Genomic DNA, 11,521 nt, shown 5'->3' with positions numbered 1-11,521 from the left:
ACCCAAATGGCTTCAGGGACCTAGAAAACAATAAACTTAAAAAACAGAATTCCGGGATATGTATTTTTAATGTCCCTAAAGGCATGTCTTAGTTTGCTAAGGCTGACTTTAAAAAAACACCGCACACCGGGTGGCTTAAACAATAGGAATGTATTTTCTCACGGTCCTGGAGGCTAGGGCCCCTTTCTTCCCAAGTTCTCACGGCGTGTCTCCTGTGTGCCTGCCGCTGGGGGAAGCGCCTAGTGTCTCTGTGACTCAATTTTCCCTTAAAAGTCGCCAGTCCGAATGGATTAGCCTTCGTCGGTGCCTTATTTTTAACTCCTCTCTAAAGGCTCAGTCAACGTAGGACATTGGAGAGAACAAAACTGAACCCATTCGAAGATATCTCAGAGATGGTGAGAAAGGAGAGGCTTACCAGAGCGAAAGCTGGGACGGCAACATCCAGAAAGTTAATTTAAGTTGGAAGCGGTTTTTGCCCAGCTAGCTGGAAAAGAGAACTTTGGTTTTGCACTCAGAAAAGGAGGGTGGAAGAGGACAACGAGTTGGGATGGATATAGGAGTGTCTTTAACTGACTAGGACCTCAAAGGACTGGCTGTCCCTAAGGTGGTGGTGGTTGGGGGCCCGGCGGGGGTGGTGCTATTGAAGGGGAACAACGTGGGAGAAATTTCCGAGCTGCAAAAATGTGCCTGTCTTGCGCTGTGATCTTGGTTCAAAGTCATCTCTGTCTGAGGAGTTGAAGACAGAGGCACTTGGGCTGTTAATGAATTTGCAAAAAAGAAAAAAAGAAGAAAAAAAGCCAGAAATCGGCAATAGAGTTTATTAAACACACCGCTATACAGTCACATCCAGTGCTCCTGGGGAAGGGGTGGCACCGCTGAGGGGGGGTGGAAGGCCTCTGGAACCAGTAAAACCAGTTTTAGTTTTATCTCATGGGCCACTTTGTGCCCGGCGATGTCCATGCCCAAGGGACCAGCTGGCTTCTATCTTGCCTTTAGGTGGGCTGTAGGACAGCACTAGTTATCTCCTGGTCCGACTACCTGGGTCTTTAGAGGCAGGCTCCAAATGCTCGCTTAAGACATCATCGCAAGGCATTGGTTTCCCACAGAGACTGATTGTTCACGTGTGAGAGTTATTTTTATTCCATGGGGGGGGGGGGTTGTCTCTACAGTCATGTTACAGGTAAAAGTAAGTACATGTCTTCTTTAGCAGACAGCGTTATAATGTTGCAAGTTTTCAGTTACAGTATCTAGTGCACACTTACAGATAACCAAGCTGTGGGTGTGATTTCATGTGGCATTAGGGCCAGTCTGAGGCTCTTACTTCAATCTCCCGGGACCCAGGAGGGGCACTAAAAACTAATGTTTCCTTAAAGAAATAAATCATAGCTTGGATTATTTTGGCAGATACCTGGAAACTCTTAAAATTTTTTTGAACGCTCATTGATATTTGTGTGTGTGCATGTGTGTGTGTGTGGATAACCTAATAAGGATTTTCAATACATGCTGTAACTCAGGTAACCACTGAAAGAACAGGAATATGCAACTTCAAACTAGTAATGAGGAGAACGGATGATAAAAGATATCCAATTGAGCCGGGCGGTGGTGGCGCACGCCTTTAATCCCAGCACTTGGGAGGCAGAGGCAGGCGGATCTCTGTGAGTTCGAGACCAGCCTGGTCTACAAGAGCTAGTTCCAGGACAGGCTCCAAAACCACAGAAGAAACCCTGTCTCGAAAAACCAAAAAAAAAAAAAAAAAGATATCCAATTGTTAATGTATTGAGAAGAGTTATATGCGATGGGACTGTTTCAGTGAAGGCAGCAAAGGAAGTGCCCTCTGACGTGATGCTCTTTGAACAGAGACCTGTAAGAAGTCAGGAGGACATGGCTGTCTATAGAAAGACTGTCTTAGCCAAGCAGTAAGCATCCTCTGCATTTAAGCCCAGCACTCAGGAGGCAGAAGCAGGAGGATCTCTGAGTTCAAGACCAGTGTGGCTATAGAACAAGTTCCAGGACAGCCAGGGCTAGACAAAAAAATCCCGTCTTAAAAAACAGAGCAAACCAACAACAAAGAAAGCAAGACTGTCCTAGTAGAGAACCAAGTCCGAGATGGGAGCATGTGTAGTCAGATGCAAGGCTTCAGGATGGTTAGGGGCAAACCATGGTAAAAACATGGGATGCCAACACACACACAACACACACACACACACACACACCTATGCAGCCACAGCATGCATATGGAAGTCAGAGGATAGCTTGTAGGAATTGGTTCTTTCCTTTAAACACGTGAGTCCTGGGAATCAAGCTCAGGTCGCCAGGTTTGGCAGTAAGTGGCCTGTACTCTCTGGCCCATCTTTGCAGGCCTAAACTTCTGTTTTAGCACAGCTGGACTTACACTCAACGTGGTATAACCTCTGGCAGATGCAAGGATGCAATAAATCAAGTAAATGATAATGGCAAATCGTTTTTAGGTGACAGCAGACATGGTAATGAGTGAAGGTCTGTTTTTCAGCTAAACTATAACACCATGGTGTGAATCCATGCCTGTGCGTGTGTACGTTGAGGTCAGCGGTCAGCCAAAGGTGTCATTCCTCAAGTTTCATCCACCTTTTTTCTTAGGACAGGTTCTCCGATGAGCCCAGAAACTGGTCCATCTCAGCCTCCTGCAGCCATTGAAATAACAAGCATAGGGCACCACTTGGGTTTTGTTTTGTTTGTTTGAGACGGGGTCTTACTGTGAAGCCCCTGCTGGCCTGAGATTTCATATACAGACCAGGCTGACCTCGAACTCAGAGACCCACCTGCCTCTGCCTCCCAAGTGCTGGGATTAAAGGCCTGTGCTACTATTTCGGGCTGTGCCTCGCTTTTTTACATGTACTCTGGGGAATCTATCTCGTGACCATATGCTTGCACTTAAACTCTATACTGACTGAGCCCTATCCTCAGATCAAAACACTCTCTTAATAACTCATTCAGAGGGCCGGGCGGTGGTGGCGCACGCCTTTAATCCCAGCACTTGGGAGGCAGAGGCAGGCGGATCTCTGTGAGTTCGAGACCAGCCTGGTCTACAAGAGCTAGTTCCAGGACAGGCTCCAAAACCACAGAGAAACCCTGTCTCAAAAAAAAAAAAAAAAAAAAAAAAAAAACTCATTCAGTCCATTAGTGTTAACTATATCCACATTGTTGGGAGGCAGGTCATATGACATGTGATGGAATTTATGGTCCAAAATTCATTGTTAAATTTTGACATCTGTAGTACTAGTTTATTCTACCATAACAATCTAAAATCATATATTTAGTCTTAAAACATTATTTCTAGAAATGAGCCAGCTAACGTTTTTATTAGACCTCTCCTGTGTTAACAAAAGGTTAGGGTGAAAGCGTGGGTTGCAGTCCCTTCTAATTCATGAAAGACAGTTTAAAGCTGTGATTCTGAGAAGTTAATCCTCAGAAGCAACCCAGCTCTATCATCTGCATCGCCAGTCACTGATGAATAGTTGCTGATACCAGGGACCAGGTCCAGCTGCCCCCGGGCAGCTCCACCCACCCACCTACCCACCCCTGGGCGCAGATCTTTGAAGTCTGGGGGAGGGGAGGGAAAGGTGACTGACTGAGTGCCCGGAGACCAGAGCTGGTGGAAATAGCCCCGAATATGTAAAAAGTCTCCTTGCTGAGTGCAGAAACTTTCAGTTAGTTGATTAAAATATTAATTTTTATTTATTTGTGCACTTCACCTTCAACTATGTAAAAGGGTTGGAAGGAAAGGGAAAGAAAAAAGTCAGTGGGGAAAATGGGCAAAAGATATGATTAGACGTGACACGGGAGGGAAAGTCAAAAGGACAAGCAACAAATGACAGTTGACCGTACCCAAACTGTCCTAAGTAGGAGTCAGAGAACTGCACATCCCTGATAGAAGTGTGCGCCGGCCGCTTTGCAAAGTCGTTTTTAAACTGCCCCCGCCACCGCCATGTGTGAGTGTGTATGTGTGTGTGTTTGTCTGTCTATCTGTCCCCCCCCCAACACACACACGCATTGGTTTTTAAAGACAGGCAGATCTCTGTGAGTTTGAGACCAGCCTGGTCTACAGAACGAGTTCCAGGACATGCTCCAAAGCCACAGAGAAACCCTGTCTCGAAAAAAAAAAAAAAAAAAAAAGACAGGATTTCACTCTTGTAGACCAGGCTGACCTTGAACATGAGGCAATCCTCTTGCCTCTGCCTCCTGTTGCTGGGACTATATCACATACCTGACCTGACAATATCATGCAATTTTAAGAGTAGATTTCATTTAAACTTTTTTTTTAAAGATTTATTTATTATGTATACAACATTCTGCCTCAATGTATTCCCGCACACCAGAGAAGGGCACCAGATTTCAGTACAGATGGTTGGGAGCCACCATGTGGTTGCTGGGAATCGAACTCAGGACCTCTGGAAGAGCAGCCAGTGCTCTTAACCTCTGAGCCATCTCTCCAGCCCCTCATTTAAACTTTTTAATGAGAAAACTGATCTATACCATTTGGAAGGTGGAGGCAGGAGGGCCTGGCTACAAAGCAGGTTTGAGGCAAACCTGGGCTAAAATCCTTTCTCAAAAAAATAAAATAAAATAAATAAAAGAAAAAATAACCTGTAGGGAAACAAATGGTTATTTGAGCCATGTGTACTGGTGTATATCTGTAATCCCAGCATTAAGGAGGCTGAGACAGGAGAATTACATGTTTGGAACCGGTTTGGACCAAAATTAAAAAAGTGTTAAACTGTATGAAGTTCCTGATACTTGATCAGTTTTGACATACAAAAGGGCAATTTCATGTGACTCAGCTTAAAATTATCTCACTGTTCACATATACACACAAAAATCTACATCAGGGAAAATGCATATGGACACACATGCACACAGACATATCGGAACTTTATATATATGACCACATGTTCATACTTACATAAAAATATACATATTAAGGGAAAATAGATACTTGTTGTTAATATGTACAAATCAAACAAAATAAATATAGCATTCTCTGAAAACAAGCCATGACCTCACGATGCTGTTTGAACCAGGAACTAAAACTGAAAGATGTTTCAGCTCCCTTTTTCATTTTAGTAAATGTATTCAACAGAGAACAATTTCACTCCTATAAGTAGGAAAGCATCATACCATAAAATAATGAGGGCGTTGTAGCCAAGACATTCAGCTTTTTATCAAAACAACTGCCAGTAAACCCAATCAATTGACATATCTACAATAATCAATTGATATATCTATAATAATCTTTTTTCAATGAGGAGACTGGAATTGCTTCTCAGTTTTAGGAGGGATTCCGCAGGTAGAAGCTGGTTTCACAGATGTTCTGATGTAGTGCACGCCCTACCGCAAGGTGCAAGTCATTGTGCGGCCTGCTCACCTCCCTGATTCTTAACTGCATATTGTTGGACATAATACAGGAAAGAATATTTAAATGTCTATATGAAGAATTTCTATCATGTTAAAAATTATTTAAAATTTTTAATGCTAAAAAGTACACTTAAAAATTAATCTAAAAATAATAAAGTTGAAATAGTCCCACGTTTTTGGTTTTTTTTCATTTTGTTTTTTTTGAGACAGGGTTTCTCTGTGTAGCTTTGGAGCCTGTCCTAGCACTAGCTCTGTGGACCAGGCTGGCCTCAAATTCACAGAGATCCTCCTGTCTCTGCCTCCCGAGTGCTGGGATTAAAGGCGTGCGCCACCACTACCCAGGCAATAGTCCGACTTTTAAATTAAGTGATCTGTTTGAAAATGTGTAATACTGGGACTAATGAGCGTCCCAGAGGTTAGGTGGACAAACATGCAGGCAAAATACTCACACACAAAAACTTTTTAAAATAAAAACTAAACTTTGGCTGGGTAGTGGTGGCACACGCCTTTAATCCCAGCACTCGGGAGGCAGAGGCAGGTGGATTTCTGTGAGTTCGAGGCCAGCCTGGACTACAAGAGCTGTTCCAGGACAGGCTCAAAAGCTACAAAGAAACCTTGTCTCGAAAACAAAACAAAAAACCCCAAACTAAAATTTGTATAGTCCCTTCTTAGCAAGGCCGTAGCGCTAGGTTTGGTCTAGCTACTACCACTAGAAGGAAAAGAATGTTGTGACCAGAAGTTCGTCTTCTGCCAGGCATGGGAGCAAAGGCCTATAATCCCAGCAGTGACCCAGAGAGTTTAAGGACAGCCTGGGCTACATGGTAAGATGGTCTCAAAGAAAGAAAGCAAAAAGAAAAGGAAGAGGAATGGAAGCATCTGATAGTGTCGCACACACAGCAGTGACCTAAGAATAATAACCCTATACTCACTGTCTTCCTTTCCTTGGCTTGTTTCCTCCGCTTCCTATGGTGTTTCCTGAGCTTCACAAATAAGCGGCTTCTTTGTCTCAGGGTCTGCTTCTGAGATAACCCTGAACGTGTGAACAATGAGCTGGGAGTCACCCTCTCCTGTGAAGTGAGCTATCGTGTCCCACCAGCCCACACTACCCTGCCCCAAACAATAGTGTCCTTAAAATCTCGTATTTAATGGACCTGAGAGAGATAGCACACCTTGGAAAGACAATTCACCAAGCTAACCATGGAACAATTTGTATTTTGCTGGACACAGGACATATTTCAGTTAACAGTTGAAAGGAGAAGTTCATAACGGCTAACATCATCCTTCAGAGTCACAGTTACACTGGTTCTGAGCTTCTGCTTCCAGTGAATTCGCTTGGTCCAGTTTTACTTATTTTTGAGACAAGATCTTGCCATTGAGTCTACACTGACTCACACTCACAGCAACCCTCCTGCCTCAGACTCTGAAGTTCTGAGATTTCAGGCATGCCTAGTTTCCGCTCAGATTATAGACCATCCTTCTACCCCTTGAAGACTGCACAGTTTTGTTGGGAACCCTGTCTCTTCCAAGGAATAGTGCTCACCAGCCCATGAGGATCATCTCCCTCTTCATCTCCTTCAGACAGCGGTTTATTCATAGACATAAATCTAGGACGAGTTGAATGGGAAAGGAGAAAAGTAACATTTTGGGGACTGGCAAACAGAGAGATAGGTGCTAAAGAGACTCTAGTCCTGAAAAGGTTGGCTCCCTAAGCAAGCATCGAGAAGAGCCGGAAGGATTCCGATAAATGGATTGCCTGGCTTGCACCGAGAATGGTAGTGAAAGTGATGCTAAGAGCGGAATTCTCACGAGGGGGAGACATTGTTGAAGCAGCTGGGTCCTGGCATCCCTGTGCCCTGCAGTCCTCCTGGTGTCTTTCCCAGAGTCTGGAGACATCGTCTCAGAGGGGACTCAGAACTAATGGGCACCAGGCACAGAGGAGGACCAGTTCTGTGCTGAACATGGAGGATAGGGCCGGATAAGGATAAATGAAAGCATACACAAAGAGAATGTCCTATTTGGTCTAAACTCCATAGGCATATCTGAACAACCCTCTCTGGTGACTCAGACTGCCTGAGGGAAAAGATCTGAAGATACCATCTAGACGCCACTCAATCAATAACTTGAGGATCTTTCAGGGAGGCTAAAGGTCCTGTTAGGAGAGGCTTTCCTGGGGCAAAGTTTTCATTACCCGGCTCCAAACTGTCTCACCAGATAACTGGACAAGGGAATTACATACATCCAGAAATCGGCAACAGCTTAGGCAAGAATCCACCTGGTACAGTTAATTCCCTTTGGCTCCGGCCAGGAGTGAGATGCACCTGCACAGCAGCAGCACTTTAAGTCCCCTCTCAGGACGGCAGCCTCGCCTTATTGAGTATGCCGGGAAGCTGCCCACCAGTTCAGGTCCAGCAGCAGGAGGCAAGGCTTCACGTCTATCTCTGTAATGTCTGTCCCCAAGATTGGGGAGATTTTAGCTGCATGGATGAAGGAGGACTTGAGTAATCTGCCATTTACTTGGGACCCCATTCCCAATTCTCTAGCTCCAAAAATCTAAGTATCCATTCTGATTGCTGCGGGTTTCAGGCGGATGATCACTGTTAAAGGCAACTATTGGGAATTTCACAACTCCACTGAAAATAGGAAATAAATTTCATCAGCATTAATTTTTTGAATTTAATGTGCATGTGCAGGCATACGGAAGCCAGAAGAGGGGGTTGAATCCTCTGGAAATGGAGTTATGGTTTGAAGTCACCTTGTGGATGCTGGGAACTGAGCATGGGCCCTCTACAAGAGCCAGTGCCCTCAACCACTGAGGGCCTTGCCAGCACTTCAGCAGCGTTCTTGATCTATAGGGATGGCTACTAAATGGTGTTTAAAGAGTCTAGTACCTGGTTTTTGGACTGGGTCTCACATAGCCTAGAACGGCCTCAAACAATAAGTAGCCAAGATGATCCTCCCTCCCCACTTCTTGATCACAGTGCTGGATTATAGGTGTACACTCCCATGACAGCTTATGCAGTGCAGGGATTGAACCCAGGGCTCCATGCATGCTAGGAAAACACTTTATCAACGGAACTATCCCTCTTCCTTTCCTTTTTATGTTCTTTCTTTTAAACCATCTTACCACGTAGCCCAGGCTGTCCTTACACTCTCCTTCTTGCTACTGAGATTAGAGGTCTTTGCTACCATGCCTGGTGGAAGATGAACTTTTGGGAACATCATTCTTGCCCTTCTAGGGGTAGTGGCTAGATCAAACCCAGGGCTATGGCCTTGCTAAGCACTTAGTGGGATTCAAAATTTTAGTAAACAAAACGTCTTTGGGTTCCTACCAGTGGCAGGTTACAGAAGGAATGCCCATGTTTTTCTTTTTTTTTTTTTTTTTTTGTTTTTTTGTTTTTTTGTTTTTCGAGACAGGGTTTCTCTGTGGTTTTGGAGCCTGTCCTGGAACTAGCTCTTGTAGACCAGGCTGGTCTTGAACTCACAGAGATTCGTGTCTCTGCCTCCCAAGTGCTGGGATTAAAGGCCCATGTTTTTCTTTGATATCTTTTTCCATATATATAAAACAATGTCTGTCATCTCAGCTTTCAGGGTAAGCCAAAAATATATTGAGCCTTGTCTATTAAAATATGCCCATTTGGAGGGAGGAAAGGGAAGGGATAAATGCTGTAATAATAATATATATTTTTAAAACTTCCCAGCTGGAGCTGGAGAAATTGCTAGACTTCCAAGGACCCAGATTTGATTCCCAGCACCCATCTTATTTATGTCTTTAACTACTACTTTTAACTCAGTCCCAGGGGATCCAATGTCCTCTTTTGGTCTCCATGGTACCACATATAATGCACAGACATGCATGCAGACAACGCACCCATACAGTAAAATAAACAAAATTATATTTAAAAAATAAGCCCAGTTACTGGACTTAACTTCCAGTTTCTTTTTTTCCCTCGTTTGTTTCGTGTGGCTCGCATGTGTGTGTTTGTGTGTTGGCGTACACAGGCCCGCGGCATACATGTGGAGGTCAGAGGACAGCTCACAGGAGTAGATCCTGGTTTTCTACCACATGGGTCCTGTGGGTTGAACTCCGGTCCCCAGGCTTGTGCAAGTGCCTTAGCTCACTGAACCATCTCACCAGCCCAACTTCCAGTTTCTCAAACAGTTTTTAAAAAATTGAAATTCAGGGTTGGAAAATTGACTTAGTGGTTAGGAGCACTTGTTAGTCTTTCAGAGGACCCAGGGTTCGATTCCTAGCACTCACATGGAGGTCACCACCTCCTCACACACCAGGCAAGCATTCGGTGCACTAATGTACATGTATGAAAAAAAAAACACTCATGCACACAAAATAATAAAAAATAAATGTAATTTTTTGGGATTTTTGAGACAGGGTTTCTCTGTATAGCCATGGCTAACCTGAAACTCATTCTGTAGACCAGACTGGCCTCGAACTCAGAGATTCCATCTGCCTCTGTCTCCAAAATGGTATTAAATGTGTGCACCATCATGCCCAGCTAAATTTTTTTAAAAAAAAAATTGAAATTCCTACCAAAAATTAGCTGAGCCCTTCAAAAACAAAACAAAACAAAACAAACAAACAAAAACCAATGTACTAGAGGGAAAAGTTAGAGCCACAATTCCAAACTAAAAACAAACAAAAAACAAAGCAGGTATCATAACAAAATTCAGTTCATAGACTCAGGGTTGAGTCCTGGTTTCAAGGAGAAGCAACCCTGTGCTATGCTGGCACATCCTTGATTTGCACACAACACTCAGGAGGCTGAAGCAGGCGGACTTCAAGGCCAGCCTGGGATTCATAGCAAGACCTGGTCTCAAAACAAATAGATCTTTTTGGAATAACTTGCAGCAACTGAGAACAGGCTTACTTCAGGTGGTATGAGATGACCTTGGATTTGCACAGAGCATCATTCTTAGGAGGCGCATATCTAGGGGTGCAACACACTTTAGATGACACGGTGGGAAATGTGTTCAGCATTAAGCTTGTGAGCTCCCTTCGTGTAGTTACATGGAACCATGCTCCAGTGAGATCATTTCCGTTTCCCCAGTGATTACTGCATGGATGTACCATGATTTAGTTATTCGTTTTTCTGTTGATGGACATTTAGATTGCCTATAGTTTGGGGAGATTATGAACAATGCTCTCCTGGGCATTTTTATGCTTCTAATGTTCAGAATAGGTGTTTCTATGTATATACCCAAGGGACAGAATTGCTGCCTATTAGTAATCTAAAGCATTCTTCCAAGAACTGGATCAGTTTACATTCCCACCTGTTTTGCTTGCTCCACACTCTTTCTCACACTTGGAGCTGTTCTCTTGCTTAGTCATTCAGGCACATGCATGCACACATGCATGCATGTATGCACAGATACATGTATTTGAAACAGGGTCTCACTATGTAGTCCTGGCTTATGTGGAACTATGTAGAAAGGACTAGCTTTGGATTCACAGACATTTCCCTGCCTCTTCCAGTAAGACTGGACATTTCTTCGTATGGATATGCTAGTAATTTGGTTATCTCCTTAAAGTGCCCATGCAGGTGTGTGTGTGTGTGTGTGTGTTTGCCTATGTGCACTCCTTTCTCTCCTTTTCTGGTACTGAGAATGGAACCAAGGGTCTCATGCATAGAACTAAGTTCTATCCCCATTCTCCGGTCTTGAGCCCACTCTGCAGCTAAAACAGGCCATGACCGTACAATCCTCCTGCCTCAGTCTCTGAACAAAAGGCCTATGCCACCAGACTTGCTTATCTTTTTCCTGTTTAGAATGATTTCTTCACATATTCAGTGCCTTTATCACATGCTGGGAGCATCTTTTCCTGTGTTGTGGCAAGCCATTCATATATACATACATATTTAATCTCATATATATAATCATATATATGTATATATAAACACATAAAATTCTTCATTGTTTATTGAAGAAACTGCTCCTTAGAACCCTGGAGGAGGAGCATGGCATGCTCTAGCTAAGCTACCAGCAAGGTTGAGAAACTTGGAAACCAGCAGCCTATTATTGAGGTCCAGCTACTTTTTTTCTGTCTGTTTTTCGAGACAGGGACTATGGAGCTATGGAGCCAGTCCTGAAACTTGTTCTATAGACCAGGCTGGCCTTG

This window comes from Chionomys nivalis, chromosome 11, assembly GCF_950005125.1.
Source record: "Chionomys nivalis chromosome 11, mChiNiv1.1, whole genome shotgun sequence".
Taxonomy (NCBI): Eukaryota; Metazoa; Chordata; class Mammalia; order Rodentia; family Cricetidae; genus Chionomys; species Chionomys nivalis.
The sequence above is the reverse complement of the archived record's forward strand: the minus strand, read 5'-3'. Positions refer to the sequence as shown.